Source organism: Geotrypetes seraphini, chromosome 14 (assembly GCF_902459505.1).
Source record: "Geotrypetes seraphini chromosome 14, aGeoSer1.1, whole genome shotgun sequence".
Classification (NCBI taxonomy): domain Eukaryota; kingdom Metazoa; phylum Chordata; class Amphibia; order Gymnophiona; family Dermophiidae; genus Geotrypetes; species Geotrypetes seraphini.
Window position 1 is genome coordinate 32,782,847 of NC_047097.1, and position 17,111 is coordinate 32,799,957.

At 46.1% G+C, this 17,111-nt stretch overlaps 1 protein-coding gene across 3 annotated transcripts in view; it reads right to left on the minus strand.

Moving 5' to 3' along the window:
• The window catches only part of FURIN (furin, paired basic amino acid cleaving enzyme), a 296,800-nt gene that overhangs the window by 277,777 nt on the left and 1,912 nt on the right, over positions 1 to 17,111 (minus strand). The window contains exon 2 of one of the 3 annotated variants that reach the window (XM_033920626.1): positions 3,523 to 3,647. The gene's annotated coding sequence lies outside the window, so the exon portion shown is untranslated. Of the gene's footprint in view, positions 1 to 2,231; positions 2,649 to 3,522; positions 3,648 to 17,111 lie in introns of those variants that run through there. The other 2 variants (XM_033920628.1, XM_033920625.1) reach the window with 2 other exon arrangements.

The window sequence follows — 17,111 nt, forward strand, 5'->3', positions numbered from 1 at the left end:
ACCTCTAGTGATCTTTGCTGGAGCGGGTGTGAACAACAGGGTACATTCTCCCATATGTGGTGGGGCTGCCCAGAGATTCAGACCAATTGGGGATAGGTATTCGGGCATGCGGGGCCCTTCTTCAGGTACCACTAGAGGTGCGGGCAGAGGCAGCGCTCCTGGGGATGCCCACGGAAGGGGTAGATGAAACACAGGACAAATTGGCTCAGTTAGCCTTCACAGCGGCACGGTTGACTGTGGCTCACTATGGAAGAGTGCGCCTGGGCCCTACTTGCACCTTATGCGAGACAAATTGGGCTGGGTATGTGAGAGATATTGGCTCTCGGCCTTGTTGGCAAGGTCATAGCTTGGCTGCCAATGGCGGCGCGCGTAAAGTTTAAATTTGCCTGCTTCTGCTTTAAAGCATTACACGGACTTGCCCCTAAATACATAACTGACCTTTTCTTCTTCTCAGCCAACAGACACAAGAGAAGCTCACATTCCAATTTCGTTTCCCCCCCCAGTTCGAGGTTGTAAACTGAAAAAACACCATGAACACCTTCTCTCACACCAGGCAGTATCATGGGGTAAAGACCTAGAACAATTGCTTTCGCCCACTACTTATGGGGAATTTAGGAAATGTCTATAAACACACTTGTTCCTAAAGCATCTAGACAACTGATCCTCTCTTCTCTCTCCCCTCTATAGCGATTAACTTGTCCTTTTGATCACTCTCTCCTCAACAATGAATTTCCTGTCCTATTAATTCTCTTTCTTCCTCCCCTTTTAAAGTTAATTCAATTTGTTACCTTTGCTTAATCTTCTGTAAACCGCATAGAACTTCACGGTATTGCGGTATATAAGCTGTTATTATTATTATTAACAATATGTGGATGTTTGGGATAGAGTTTTGGCAGTGGAAGGTTTGGAATTGGGAAAGTGTGCTGGGGGAGGCTTGGGGGGGAGTCACACTGGTGTTGTCTCTTGTTTAGTCTTCTGGTTGCTGTACGTGCTGTCTAGCTCTAATTGCTGTATTGAAGGTGCTTCTCTCTGTGTGAGGAATTGTTGGGGAACTGGATACTAGGGGTTAAGTCTTTTTCTCTTGTTTACCTGCTGTTGTGGGAGGGAGGATGGTAGGGGGTTGGGGAATTCTTTAAACAGGGTGAGAGTGGGTGTGATGCTTTGCCGAGTGTACTGTGTGAGTGTACTGTATGCTCCTACTCTTCTTCTAAATAAAAAATTACAAAAAAAAAACCTGGTTCGATTATCGGCACTTGGACAACTTGTGTCACTGATCGTCCAAGTGCCGATTTAGGCCGGTTTTTAGACATATTTCTGTTTTGATTATAAGCCCCATAGGTTTTAATCTATATAATAATTGCAATTGCATATAACCCATCTGAATCATTTTCAATGTTTGTTTTTCCATGATCAAACAGCTATCAAAACAGATTCCCAGTACCATCATCTCTTTTTTGACTAACAGTTTCTTATCCATCAGATCAACACTTTCTAACTCAAAGTTATCCCTTTGGCTTTTCACCACCATCACCTCTGTTTTGTTAACATTTAATTTCAGATCATGTTCATCCATCCATCCCACAATCATTTCCAGAAATAAAAACAGGATGGAGTCGGTCTAGACAGAGGAAGGCTACTAAAATGATCAATGGTCTTCGTCAAGATCTCAATATTTATACTTTTGAGGAAAGGGAGATATGATAGATATGTTTAAATACCTACGTGGCATAAATGCCCGAGACAAGTAAGGAAGCTGCAGAATGAGAGGACATAGGATAAAGTTAAGAGGTGATAGGAATATTTTTGGGTTTTTTACCTAAAGGACGGTAGATGTGTGAAATAGTCTCCTCTGTCTGAATTCAAGAAAGCATGGGACAGGCACATGAGGTATATTTTAGGGAGAGGAGGAGAGAGTGGATGGGCCATTTGGGTTTGATTTGCAATCATGTTTGATCCATAGGATATGCAGAGAAGAACGTAAGGAAACGAACAAGCCACCTAAGCGAAACACAAACTGCCATTCTCATCATTGACTGGAAGTTTGCACAAAGGGTGCAAAGGTCCTTAGCGCAAGTTTTCCCCATGTACTGAGGCCAATTTTACTGGTCTTTTTTTTATTGTTGTTGTTCTCTATTGAACTCCTGGAAAGATCCACTTGGTCCAGGTTATCTGTCATATGAAGCGAAAGCAAGCCAGCTCCGTCGCCAAAAGAGAAGGAAAGTGCTACTCACCGACTCCAGCAGTGACGTGGTGGATCCCGAGCTCAGCCGCCTTCAAAGTTTAAAGCTATCCGGTGGCTGTGGACGAGCCACTTAACGCCAACTTTGCCTTCGCTGCTCCGGCTGGCCGCCGAGAAGCCCAAGCGGAGCCCCGGAAGGGAGGAGACGGGGCGGAGGGAGCGACCCCGGCAGCTGCAGCAACGGCCGCTCTCGCGCCGCCTCCTGCTCTCGGCGAACGTTCGGCTAGAGAGCGCGCGCCAGGCGTCCTCGCGCCCATCCCCGAAGCTCGGGCCGCTTCGGCGAAGGAGAGCCGCGCCGGATACCGCGTCAGCGAGCCCGGCCGGCGCGCGCAGGCTCCCTGCACACGTCACGCGCCGCGGTGCCGGGAACGCGCATTGGCCGTTCCCCGAACAGGAGCGGGAGATCCAAGCCGCGAGGAGACAGGGAAACAAACGGCACATCAAGAGGCAGAGCAATTAAGGTGGCCATTTGGGGGCTTTTCTAAGAGCCTTTTAAAATAGCAAGTTGCAATTAAGGACTTAGCAGTGGTTCCCAAACCTGTCAAGCCAGTCAGGTTTTCAAGATATCCCTAATGAATATGCATGAGAGAGATTTACATACCTGCCACTTCCATTATATGCAAATCTCTCTCATGCATATTCATTAGGGATATCTTGAAAACCTGACTGGCTTGACAGGTTTGGGAACCACTGCTCTATAGAAACCATTAATCATGGGGGGCCAACACCCTCACCGTTGTCAAAAAATGTGTCCACATCATACAAAACTAGATTTCAACCCACCACCTCATACTAAGAACAAAACCAAAGTCCTATAGCTACGACCCTCAACTGACCCACACTACACTCGGTGGTGTAGTAAAAGGGGGGGAGCGATCTGCCCTGGTGAGGGTACCCGCACCCCCTCTCCTTCCCACTTCCCCCCACCACACACAGCAACTCCAACCTGCTGCTCACATCATCATCGGCTCTCTGACATCACTTCCAGGTCCCGTGCCTAGGAAGTGACATCAGAGGGAAAGCCAGTTGGTGATGCTTGCAGCAGGGAAATTTAAAAAGGTAGAGGGGTAGGGAAGGGACGCCTCACCCTCGTTACGACACTGGCTACACTCCAAGGATTACAGTAGACGACACAGACTTTCTATTAGAACTACAATCCCAAATTCTAGGAGAACCACACACAATCAATAATAGAACAATCTTTCCTTGTGATGAGAAAGCTAAGATTGATCAAAAAATACTGGAGTTTTCTTGCATGATAAAGTTGCTGTAGGACTACCTACTCATTTCAGTATGCTGATCCCATCATGACAAGCTTGAATCCACCAATTCCACTCTTTCATCTCTCTCAGAGATTTTGGAATCTGTTGTGCTGACAGCATGCTTCTGAGTTGGGAACATATGAGCACTTTCAAGGGAGATAAAAAGGAAAGAAAAATATCTTTATAGTAAAGTACATTTATACTTCTATATTGTCTTTTCAAAACCATCTAAACCAGTGGTCTCAAACTCAAACCCCTTGCAGGGCCACATTTTGGATTTGTAGGTACTTGGAGGGAAGCAGAAAAAAATAGTTAGGGGTCCTTTTACTAAGGAGCGCAAGCGTGTTAGCGTTTAGCGTGCTAATATTTATTGCATGCTAAATTGGCCTGTGTGCCTTAGTAAAAGGACCCCTAACTATTTTTTTCTGCTTCCCTCCAAGTACCTACAAATCCAAAATGTGGATTATCAGAAACAATTAAGAAAAGATTTAGTTTATAAATCTTTCCTTAATTGCTTCTCATCATTTCAGCTATACACAGCTGAAAGCAGTGCAACATGCAGAAAGTGAAAAAGTATCAACCGTTCTCACCTCCAGCACCGGACACACGTACAAGCTGCACTGCCTCCAACAATTGCTCCAAGCTACACGTTCTGGAATGTTGCCCGCCTCACTGCTGCAAGCTCACGCAAGTGCTTTCCTGCGTCTGCACCTCACAATCGCGTACAGATTCAGGAAAGCGCTTGTGACCCCCAGACGCGACCGCTGGACACTTGTGGAGTGGACAACAAGGGCCTCAAAATAGTACCTGGCGGGCCACGAGTTTGAGACCATTGATCTATATTTACTGTATGAGACTACAGTTTGACACACTTTTTAAAAACATTAATTTTTTCCCTCATTTTCATTATCCCCTCCTTTACAAAGCCATGCTAGTATTTTTAGCGCTGACTGCAGCGGTAACAGCTGGGACACTCATAGGAATTCTATGAGCATCGGAACTGTTACCGCAGCAGCCAGCACTAAAAATGCTAGCGCAGTTTTGTAAAAGAGGGGTAGACTACTTATCTAAAACCGGAAATGCAAAGATATGGAAAAGTATGTAACAAATTCATTAAACACAAGAGAAAACTATTACTAAACACTGTATATGATAAGGAAATAAAATAAGAAAACTTAGGATAATTATTAATCCATCATCAAATATTTATTTATTTTTAAAATGTATATACCGCTTAAAGTCTAGGCCAGGGGTGCCCACACTTTTTTGGCTTGCAAGCTACTTTTAAAATGACCAAGTCAAAATGATCCACCAACAATAAAATTTAAAAAAAACACAAAGCATACTTTACGCAGAGAAAATGTTAATTATAATTTATATTTGGAGTTTTTTTCAAAGAGATCAAGGCAGATGACTTTAAAATATGCAATGTCACCTCAGTAACAGCTATACAAAAATAGACAAATATGCCCCCTCCCCTTTTACTATACCGCGATAGCAGTTTTTAGCGCAGGGGGCTGCGCTAAATGCCCCCGCTGCTTCCGACGCTCATATGCGCCCTGCTATAAAAACCGTTATTGCGTTTTAGTAAAAGAGGGCCATAGTGCAAAACATAGACAGCAGATATAAATTCTCAAAACAGACACATTTTGATCACTAAATTGAAAATAAAATCATTTTTCCTACCTTTGTTATCTGGTGATTTTATGAGTCTCTGGTTACACTTCCTTCTGACTGTGCATCCAATCTTTCTTTCTTCCTCTCCTCCAGACCTCATTCCATTCCCCAACCAACATATCTCTCTGTCCTTCTCTCACATCAAGCAGCACTATGGGGCAAAGATCTGGAGCAATTGCTCACGCCTACTACTTATGGGGAATTTAGGAAACACTTAAAAACATACCTGTTCCTGAAGTATTTAGGCAACTAACCTGTACAATCCCACTCTACAATAACTGATCTCTAGCGATGTTAATAACTAGCTTCTAACCTTGTTAATTCTAATTAATTTGTAACATCTTTTAACCATTGTAAACCACATAGAACTTCACAGTCCTGCAGTATATGAACTATTATTATTATTATTATGAGTCCAACTTTTTCTTCCTCTCTCCCTGCTTGCCACCCAACACACTCCATTCCCTCCCCCCACTTTTTCTTGAATGCAATACTCCAGATGAGGTTGCACCATGGAGCGATACAGGGGCATTATAACATTCTTAGTCATTGTTAATCATCCCATTTTTAATAATTCCTAGCATCCTATTTGCTTTATTGGCCACCGCTGCACATTGGGCGGAAGATTTCATCGTATTGTGTACGATGACACCCAGATCCTTTTCTTGGGCGCTATTTCTCAAGGTGGACCCTAGCATCCGGTAACTGTGATTCAGGTCATTCTTCCCTCTATCCCTTCCCCCTTCGCCTTTCTTTCTTTCTCTCTCCCTGCCCCCCTTCTTTCTTTCTGCCTGTCTTTCTTTCTCTCTCCCTACCCCCCTTTTTTCCTTTGTCTTTCTTTCTCTCTCCCTGCCCCAAGCCACTGCCATCGATTTCTCTCTGCTTCCCCGATGCCACAAAAGTCAAGCCTGTGCAGCCACTGCACAAGCGCCGGCCCACAAGCCTGCCCCCCACCCCCCACCCTGACATCAATTCTAACATCGGAGAGGAAGATGCGGGCCAGCCAGACAGAGATTGGCTGACCTGGAACTTCATCTCCAATGTCAGAATTGACATTGTGGGGGAGAAGGCTTGTGGGCCTGGTGCTTGTGCAGTGGTTGCACGCACCTGGCTTTTGCAGAGATGGGGAAGCAGGGAGAACGCAAAGGCAACATGAATCGGGCTCCGCGATCGACTCGCGTTGCCTTTGCGATCTACTGGTTGATCACAATCGACCTTTTGGCCACCGCTTGTCTAGGCATTTTACAAAACAACATGCAAAATAAATAACAACTCATTCTCTCTCTCCTCTAAACAAATCATTTCTCCTAAGCTTTATGAAATTGTTTTAACTGTAGTGGATCCCAAAATAGAAAATCCTAAGAACATAAGAATTGCCATTGCTGGGTCAGACTAGTGGTCCATCGTGCCCAGAAGTCCACTCACGCGACAGCCCCCAGGTCAAAGACCAGTGCTCTAAATGAGTCCAGCCTCACCTGTGTACGTTTCAGTTTAGCAGTGAAAAAGGCGATAAGTGACAAGAAAGCATCATTCAAAAAATAGAAAAAGGACAAAACAGAGGAGAACCAAAAGGAACACAAAAAACACCAAAAGGAGTGTCATTGAGTGGTTAGGAAAGCAAAAAAAGAATATGAAGAGAGACTGGCAGGGGAAGCAACAAACTTCAAATCATTCTTCAGGTACGTTAAGGGGAAGCAACCAGCAAGGGAGGAAGTGGGACCCTTGGATGATGGGGACAGAAAGGGAGTGGTAAAAGAGGAAAAGGAGATAGCTGACAGGCTAAATAAGTTCTTCACGTCAGTTTTCACGAGGGAGGACACAACCAACATTCCGGAGCCCGAGGAGATCGTAAAAGGAGAGCAGGATGAAAATCTGGTCCAGCTAGAGGTGAGCAAGGTGGATGTCCTCAGGCAGATAGACAGGCTAAAGAGCGACAAATCGCCAGGTCCGGATGGCATTCACCCAAGGGTACTCAAGGAACTAAGGAACGAAATAGCTGAGCCACTTCGACAAATATGCAACCTATCTCTAAAAACTGGAGAGATTCCGGAAGACTGGAAAATAGCAAATGTCACGCCCATCTTCAAGAAAGGCTCAAGGGGAGACCCAGGAAACTACAGGCCGGGAGCTTGACCTCGGTCCCGGGAAAGATGATGGAAGCACTGATTAAAGACAGCATCTGGGAACACATCGACAACTATGGGTAGCTAAAGTCGAGCCAGCATGGCTTCTGCAAGGGCAGGTCATGCCTCACAAACTTATTATACTTCTTTGAGGGGGTAACCAGCCAGGTGGATAAAGGGGAATCCATAGATATCATTTACCTTGACTTCCAAAAAGCCTTCGACAAGGTGCCACACGAAAGACTACTAAGGAAGCTATGGAACCATGGGGTGCAAGGGGAGGTCCACCGATGGATCAAAAACTGGCTGGCGGACAGGAAACAGAGGGTTGGAGTAAAGGGACATTACTCAGACTGGCAATGGGTCACGAGCGGAGTTCCACAGGGGTCGGTGCTGGGACCGCTCCTATTCAATATATTCATTAACGACCTGAAAGCAGGAACAAAATGTGAGGGTATTAAATTTGCGGATGACACCAAACTATATCGCAAGGTCAATAACATGGAGGACTGCGAAGATCTCCAAAAAGATCTGACAACACTGGAAAAATGGGCCAAAAAGTGGCAAATGAGTTTCAACATACGGAAATGCAAGGTCATGCATATAGGGGAAAAAAACCCGATGTTCACTTACAAAATGGGGAGATCAGCGCTAGGGACCTTGAAAGGGACCTTGCAAGAGACCTTGAAAGAGACCTGGGAGTGATGGTAGACACAACATTGAAGGCGTCGGCGCAGTGTGCCACGGCCTCAAGGAAAGCAAACAGAAAGTTGGGTATCATTAAGAAGGGTATCACGACCAGGACAAAGGAAGTCATCCTGCCACTGTATCGTGCTATGGTGCGCCCGCACCTGGAGTACTGTGTTCAGTTCTGGTCGCCGTACCTCAAGAGGGACATGGAGGTACTTGAGAGGGTCCAGAGAAGAGCAACTAAGCTAATAAAGGGCATGGAGGACCTCTCATATACTGACAGACTGAAAAAGCTAGGGCTTTTCTCCCTGGAAAAGCGGAGACTTAGAGGAGACATGATAGAAACCTTCAAGATCATGAAGGGCATAGAAAAAATAGACAGGGACAGATTTTTCAAATTAAGGGGATCAATAAGTACAAGGGGGCACTCAGAGAAATTGAAAGGGGAGAAGTTTAGAACAAATGCCAGGAAGTTCTTTTTCACACAGAGGGTGGTGGATACATGGAACGTGCTACCAGAGGATGTGATAAACAGGAGCACGCTACAGGGGTTCAAAGAAGCTTTGGATAGGTACTTGGAAGACAAAGGGATTGAGGGGTACAGATAAGAGTAAAGGTAGATTATAGGGATGGGATTAGAAGTAAGTTACAAAATTAATCAGGGACCACTGTTCAGGCACTAGGCCTGATGAGCCGCCGCGGGAGCGGACCGCTGAGCAAGATGGACCTCTGGTCTGACTCAGCGGGGGCAACTTCTTATGTTCTTTTCCAACTTTGTTTTGCATCCCTGGAGGGTGTTTTCTCCTATAACAGACTCTGGAAGAGTGTTCCAGTTTTCCACCACTCTCTGGGTGAAGAAGAACTTCCTTACGTTTGTATGGAATCTATCCCCTTTCAATTTTAGAGACTGCCCTCTCGTTCTCCCTACCTTGGAGAGGGTGAACAATCTGTCTTTATCTGCTAAGTCTATTCCCTTCAGTATTTTGAATGTTTCGATCATGTCCCCTCTCAGTCTCCTCTTTTCAAGGGAGAAGAGACCCAGTTTCTCCAATCTCTCACTGTATGGCAACTCCTCCAGCCCCTTAACCATTTTAGTCGCTCTTCTCTGGACTCTTTTGAGTAATACCGTGTCCTTCATGTATTGCGAGCAGTGCTGGACACAGTACTCCAGGTGAAGGCACACCATGACCCGGTACAGCGGCATGATAACCTTCTCCGATCTGTTCATGATCACCTTCTTAATCATTCCTAGCATTCTGTTAGCCCTTTTTGCTGCCGCCGCACATTGCGCGGACAGCTTCATTGACTTGTCGATCAGAACTCCCAAGCCTCTTTCCTGGGAGGTTTCTCCAAGTACCGCCCCAGACATCCTGTATTCGTGCATGAGATTTTTGTTACCGACATACATCACTTTACACTTATCCACGTTGAACCTCATTTGCCATGTCGATGCCCATTTCTCGAGCTTGATTATGTCACGTTGCAGATCTTCACAATCACCCTGTGTCTCCACTACTCTGAATAACTTCGTATCGTCCGCAAATTTAGGTTCAAACAATTTTTATTGATGCACACAACAACAAATACAAAACCAAGGCACCCCAAAGATGCTCAGTACAACAAGGAGACATCACATATAACATTATAACAAGCATGGACAAAAGAAGAACAACATCAACCAAACTCCTTCCCCAGCCCACTCCACTCAGGGCGAGCGAGATCAAGGAGAGCGGAAAAGCACTCCGAGGCCCTGGACTCTTATGAGCTCCGAAGATGCTGCACACCTCCTCCCCCCACCGAAACCCTCTCATCCTGTCCGTGACCAAGTGCCAGAACCTGTCAATACCCCTCATCTCACCTCCCCACCCCAATCCCCCTTCCCCCCAATGGTACTCTCCACCAGGGCAGGATTAATTTGTCGAGGGTCCCTAGGCACACAAGTACACTGGGCCCCCCTGCCCCGCCCCACCCCACCATGCGCCCAGGCAGAAACAGGAAGCTGCGTCAGAGGGAAGCTTTGGGCAAGCAGCATCGCTTGCACAATTACAGTTCCCATTGCATTTCTTACCCGTATTGCTTGCTTGTCTTACTTTCTGTCGAAGGGGGGGGGCGCGTTGCCGATCAGGGTGGAGCCCGTGTTGCCGATGGGGGGGGGCCCGCATTGCCGATCGATGCTGGAGGGGTCCATCACTGTTTGGAAAAAACAATGTTGATGCCCTCCTTTATTGGGCCCCCCTGACCATTTCGGACCCTAGGCACGTGCCTACTTGGCCTATTGGTTAATCCTGTCCTGCTCTCCACCCTGCCCCACCATTACTCGTCAGTACTCTCCCAGCCCGACTATCTGAGCACCCAGATTAGGACACCCATCTTAACACCACACTGTGGCCCTTTGGATGCAAGGCTAGCAGATATGGCTCCCAGATATTCAAGAACAACATCTTTCGCTTCCTAGTCCCTTTCTGCATCTCGTACCTCCCAGATGGCCAACTGATGCAACTGGTTCCACCAATGCCAAAACACTGGAGGGTCAGGGACCATCCAGCATTGAAAAATGCATTTCCTGGCCAGTAAACTCATCTTCCTGCACAGGGCCCACTGCCCCCTAGACAAATGGCCAAAAGCTTCTGGCAAATCCAAGACAAAATGGGCCGGGGTACTGCACAGGGCTCTCCCAATTAACCCGTACATGTAAGAGATTATTCGCCTCCAGAAGCGCTGGATAATGGGGCAGGTCCAGAAGGCATGACCCAAAGTGTGTCCCCCATCCCACATTTATGACACAGTGATATAGGGAGACCCCCACTGTAATACAACTGTGTACGAGTGTAATAGGCGCGTAACGTCACCCTATAATACGTTTCCCTCACCAAGCACACAGGGTCACCCCAGGCGTCGCCCTCAAGGTACGGGCTACATCCCAATGTCCCAAATTAATCTGCAATTCCCCCTCCCATTTACCCCGGATGCTCTGATAATCCTTGTCTGGTTATAACTTTTGCAAACTAGCATGAATGCTAGACACCGAGAGGGGCACCCTCCCAAGCAAACAGCTCCTGCAGCCTGGCCCCCAAATGCAAGCGCAATTGTGCTCTGTCGAGGGATCCCACATAGTGCTCCACTTGATGACATACAAACTGCACGCCCCAGGTCTTCCCCACCTTAGCTAGCAAATCTGCATGGGTCAACAGCTCCCCATCATCTCCCAAAATATGTTCTAAACAAGAAACACCTTTCGCTCCCCAGGACAGGTACTCTCTGGATTCCCATCCCGGAGGGAAGGCTGGGTTACCCCTCAAGGGCAAGAGATCCATAACCGTCGGATCCCCACCCAGGGCTTGCACAAGCCAACGCCAGGCCGCTTGCAATGCGCTAAATAATACACTGGATCAGATAGAAGGGGCAGTGCCCTCCGAGGACTATGTAGTAGCGCAAACACGTCATAAGGAGCAAAAAACTCACGTTCCATCAAAAGACGGGTGTAACTGCTGGTCATATTCACCCACTCTCCCAAATGACGAAGCAAACACGCATAATTATAGACCCTCACATCCGGTAATCCTAATCCCTCCCCCTCTGCCAATTCCCCATCAACTGAGACACCTGCAATTTCGGTTTCTTGGCCGCCCAACAGAAGCGAGTAATTCCTTTATAAAGAATGCGTAAATCTTTCTTCCGCAAGCATAACGGCAGAGTCTGCAATACATACAGCCATTTGGGAAAGATGAACATCCTAACCAGACAAATGCGCCCCATCAGGGAAAGGGGCAATGCCCTCCAGGTATCCAGCATAAGCTCCGTCTGTTGCTGAAGCTTATCCACATTAAGACGATACAAACGGTGAACCATAATGGTCATCAAAGTCCCCAAGTACACAAACTGTTCCGGCGCCCATGTCAGCGGAAACCCATTCCCCCATTGAGCCTGAACCGCCGCAGATGATGCTAACACCTCCGATTTATCCAAATTTAAGCGGAACCCGGCATAATCACCATATTCGTTTATCAAGTCCAATAAGGCCGTTAAGGAGGGCAAAGGATCCGTAAGGTGTACTAAAATATCATCCGCAAAGGCCGATAACTTAAAAGATGTAGTTCCGATGTCAATCCCCTGTATAGATGGCATCGCATATATATCTCGAATTAGGGGGGTCCAATATTAGCACAAACAACAATGGTGATAAGGGGCAACCCTGTCTCGTCCCCCTAGAAATCGGGAACCGGTTCGTTTCAAAATCTTTCAACACTATTCTCGCCTGTGAAAGAGCATACAATGCTCACACCGCCGACACAAAAAAAACATCAAAACCCTAAGCCACCAAAGTATCATAGAGAAAGTCCTACTGCACCCTTTCAAACGCCTTCTCAGCATCAAAGCTAACCAGCACAGATGGGAGATTGCACGCCACCTGCTGTTCCAAAGACAACAACAATTTTCGCACATTTTTAGCTATGGTCCGTCCTTTCACAAATCCCACCTGAGTTTCGTGGATAAGGGAGGGAAGCACAGCATCCATCCGCTTCGCCATGATTTTCACTAACAGTTTAACCTCCATATTCAATAAGGAAATAGGACGGTAGGATCCCGCTGTTTCAGGGTCTTTATGCGGTTTAGGTAACATCAATATGTGCACCATGTTCATACCCTCTGGTAAAGCCTCTGCTCCAACCATAATATTAAACATCCGAGCGAGCGGCTGGACAATCTCCTCACCCAAAAGCTTATAAAATTTGATGTGCATGCCATCCTCGCCTGGTGCCTTCAGAAGAGGACTGTTCCTTATTGCCCAATACATTTCCTCCTGCGTTATAGGGGCATTCAAACACTCCCCGTCTGTCTCAGTGATACGGGGCAACATTATCCCATCCAAATAGGGGCCTGCTGTTACACCCTCCTCTGACGGTGGGGCATAAAGTGTCTTAAAATAGCAAAAAAATACATCTCCGATCTCCGGGTCTGTTGTAATTCTCTCCCCCTGCTCGTTCCTCAGGGCCTAAACCCTTCAAGGGTCCGTCCTGGTGGATACCAGTCGGGCCAGTAGCTTTTCCCCCTGGTTCCCATATCTATAAAGCTGGTACTTATAGTGTGCAAGGGATTTGCGCGCTCGCTGATGTAGTAGGGAATTGAGGGCCACTTGATATTCCATCAACTCTTGTTTATACATAGGGTCACCCGTTTGGCCACACCTCCGCTGGGCCCTAGCTACATCCCTCTCTAAATGCAGAAGTTCCCTGTCTCGAGCTTTTTTAACGTGACTACTATAGCTAAGGGTATCCCCCCTCAACATTGCCTTCGCCGCTTCCCAGAATAAGACAGGGGTCCCCTTCTGCATGAGCATTATGCCATTTGTATTCATTCCATGTACCCAGCAACTCTTCCCTATAGTTCGGATCCCTATACAAGGCAAGTGGAAAGACCAAACGCCACTTCCCCGGGAGCCCCCCTCCATCCTGCCACAACACTTGAACCCAGGCATGATCAGAGATTGTGTAGGGGCCTATCTCCGCCCGCTCCAGCTTCCGAAACATTACATTACATTAGTGATTTCTATTCCGCTTTTACCTTGTGGTTCAAAGCGGATTACATTGGAAGAGAGCTGGACATTTCCAGGAGGTTGCATTACATTAGAAAATTGCTAGTACAGGTTACATATTGAGGTTTCAAGTTACATTACATTGGAAATACAGGTTTCATTACATTGGTAGATAGCTGGTTACAGGTTACATATTGAAGTTTTCAGGATATATTACCCTGGAAGATATTAGGTTTCAGGTTGATTAATTGGGTTTCAAGTTACTTTTTGGGACGTTGAAGAGATGATACCAGAGGAGTGGGCAATACATGGGGAAATTACAGAGGGGATAGGAAGAGGGGGAGATTAATTTGATTGAATATTCTTTTTGAATAGTAGTGTTTTGATTTCTTTTCAGAATGCTTTGAGGTCAGATGTTGTGGTTAACAGTTTGGAGATAGAGGGTTCAAGTTTTGCTGCTTGCGTTATTAGGAGGTTATCATATAGTTTTTTGCGATGAGTTCCTTTGAGTGGTGGGTAGGAGAATGGGGTCTGAGTTCTCCTTGTTCTGGGTTTAGGCGATTGTTTAGGTAGGTAGGTGCTGTACTCTACAACAAATACTCTAAATCTCACTGCATCCTAGATACATGCTCTCCGGAGATTATGAAAGCGGCACCACCAGAATTCAAAATATCACTATTACACTACCTAACCCACAACCTAAAAAATGGGACTTTCCTCCTCACTAACAACGGCCACATAATAATAACTCCCATCCCAAAAAATAAAAAAGAATCCTCAGCGCTAATAACAAACTACAGACCAATAGCATTTATCCCATTCATTGTAAAAATCATGGAAGGACTAGTACACACCCAACTAATGGACTACCTTAATCAATTCTCTCTCCTGCATGAAACTCAATCCGACTTTAGAACCCTATTCAGTACGGAGACAGTAATCGCTGCCATCCTAGACTATCTGCGCCTATTATTTAGTAAGGGCCTCAACACCCTGATCATGCAATTCGACATGAGCTCTGCATTCGACTTGGTAGACCATGAGAAAATGATGCAATGCTTAGACGCCATTGGTATCAGAGCTGAGGTACTAAACTGGTTTTGTGGCTTCCTCACATCCCGTTCTTACCAGGTACGCTTTAACAATGAACACTCCAACACCTGGAGCAACTCATCCGGAGTGCCACAAGGGTCACCGCTTTCCCCACTGCTTTTCAATATCTACATGTCCTCTTTAGGTGTGAAACAAACCCAACTAGGAATAAAACTATTCAGCTACGCAGATGACTTTACGATCATCATCCCATTCACCAACTCCATCTCGGAAACCATTCCCAAGGCATCCGATGCCATAAATGAGATGGAACAATGGATGACAGATTTCAAGCTCAAGCTCAAGCCAGAAAAAACAAAATTCTTTGTTGCCTCCCCTCACCCGCTTGACAAAAAACCCCCACTATACATCAATAAACTCAACTACCCTATTCAGCCCACCATGAAAATACTAGGTATTATTCTAGACCAATGCCTAACAATGAAGGAACAAGTGGATTCCCTATTCAGAAAAGGTTTCCTTACTCTCTGGAAACTCAGAACCATTAAATCATACTTCGACATGTCAACATTCAGAATCCTAGTGCAATCCCTCATACTAAGTCAGCTTGACTACTGCAACATCGCCTTTTCGCATTTTCTAATAACAAACTCAAGAGAAACACACACCCAAAACTCATTTCCCCTCCAGTTAGAGGCTGCAAAATGAAAAAACACCACGAACACCTTCTCTCTCACCAAGCAGTCCTATGGGGCAAAGACCTAGACCAACTGCTTTCGCCCACTACATACGGGGAATTCAGGAAATGCCTAAAAACATACCTGTTCCAGAAATACCTAAACAATTGACCCGCTCTCCCTCTCCCTCCCCCCTCCCTATTCCACCTGAACCCAAGTTAACCCCCAGTTTTTCCCTTCTAGTTGCTTGTTCATCCATAGAGAGGGTGGATAGGGACAGATTCTTCAGGCTGAAGGGGACAACAGGTACGAGGGGGCATTCGGAGAAACTGAAGGGAGTTAGGTTCAAAACAAATGCAAGGAAGTTTTTTTTCACACAAAGGGTCGTGGACACTTGGAATGCGCTACCGGAGGAAGTGATCAGGCAGAGTACGGTACAGGGATTGGACGGATTTCTGAGGGATAAAGGGATCATGGGATACTGAGAGAGGTGCTGGGATGTACCACAAGTATAGAAAGCTAACCAGGTAATAAGTATAGAAACCCAATCAAGTCGTGCATGTGCAAGAACAGAGGGTTAGGACTTCGATGGGAAGATAGGACTTCAATGAGAAACCAAGGTGGCAAGGGAGCCCCTTCTGGTGATTCAGACAGGTCGTGACCTGTTTGGGCCGCCGCAGGAGCGGACTGCTGGGCAGGATGGACCTATGGTCTGACCCGGCGGAGGCACTGCTTATGTTCTTATGTTCTTTTGTTCTTCCTCCTTCACCTCGCTGCTCCTCTCCTCTCCTTGATGTTTGGCACTTGTTGACACTTGTTGAGGCAAAAATGACCCCAAGTTAAGGGCAGATTGATGATTGGGACAGCAGGGCAGTGCCTGAGAGCTCACAAAGGGCCCACTCTAGTCTAGCCTCCATCTAGTTTAATCACTATTGCCTGGGGCCCCAGATCACTGTCAATCCACCCATCATAGGAGGAACAAGCAAAACAGATGACTCTAGGACAGGGGTGTCAAAGTCCCTCCTCGAGGGCCGCAATCCAGTCGGGTTTTCAGGATTTCCCCAATGAATATGCATGACATCTATTAGCATACAATGAAAGCAGTGCATGCAAATAGATCTTATGCATATTCATTGAGGAAATCCTGAAAACCCGACTGGATTGCGGCCCTCGAGGAGGGACTTTGACACCCCTGCTCTAGGGGATCAATTTCCCTTAACTGTGCTCCTCCTGAACTGACTGGCACCATCTCCAGGCTCCTTTTTCTCTTTGGGGCTGAAGGGGAATTTGAGTGCTAGAGTTAAGCTTTGCAAATTCTGAACAGTGCCCACAAGAATCCAAAAAGTCAAACCCATACAGAAATCCATAGGTTCCCAAACCATGAGAGCCAAACCATCAGTGAGGGTATAAACCTTTTCCTTTCTTCTTCCCCATAGCCACAGACAAGAAGTATGTATAAGCCAATTAAAAAGATCCAAAAAGGAAAATACATGCAGAGATTTTCCTCCACAGCATCTGAGGGTGACGGCCATCTTGACTCTTCACCCCCATCCCACATCCTTTTTTTATTGAAAACATACAAAGTAGAAAGCATAAAGAAAAAAAACAGTACAAACCAAACTGTTGTGACATAACTCTTTGTTACAATGCCAACTTAGTGCATAAAGAAGAACAGTACCAGAAGCTCACCCAACCCCACACCCCATCCCACCCTCCCCCCCAAGGTCCTGGATACAAAGTAAATAATGTACACAAAAAAATTGTTTTATCAAAACATAAGAGAACTGAAAGCCAATAAATATAGAATATTCAACCATCCCTCTGGGCAATCCAATCAATATATGGCTTCCACTGATG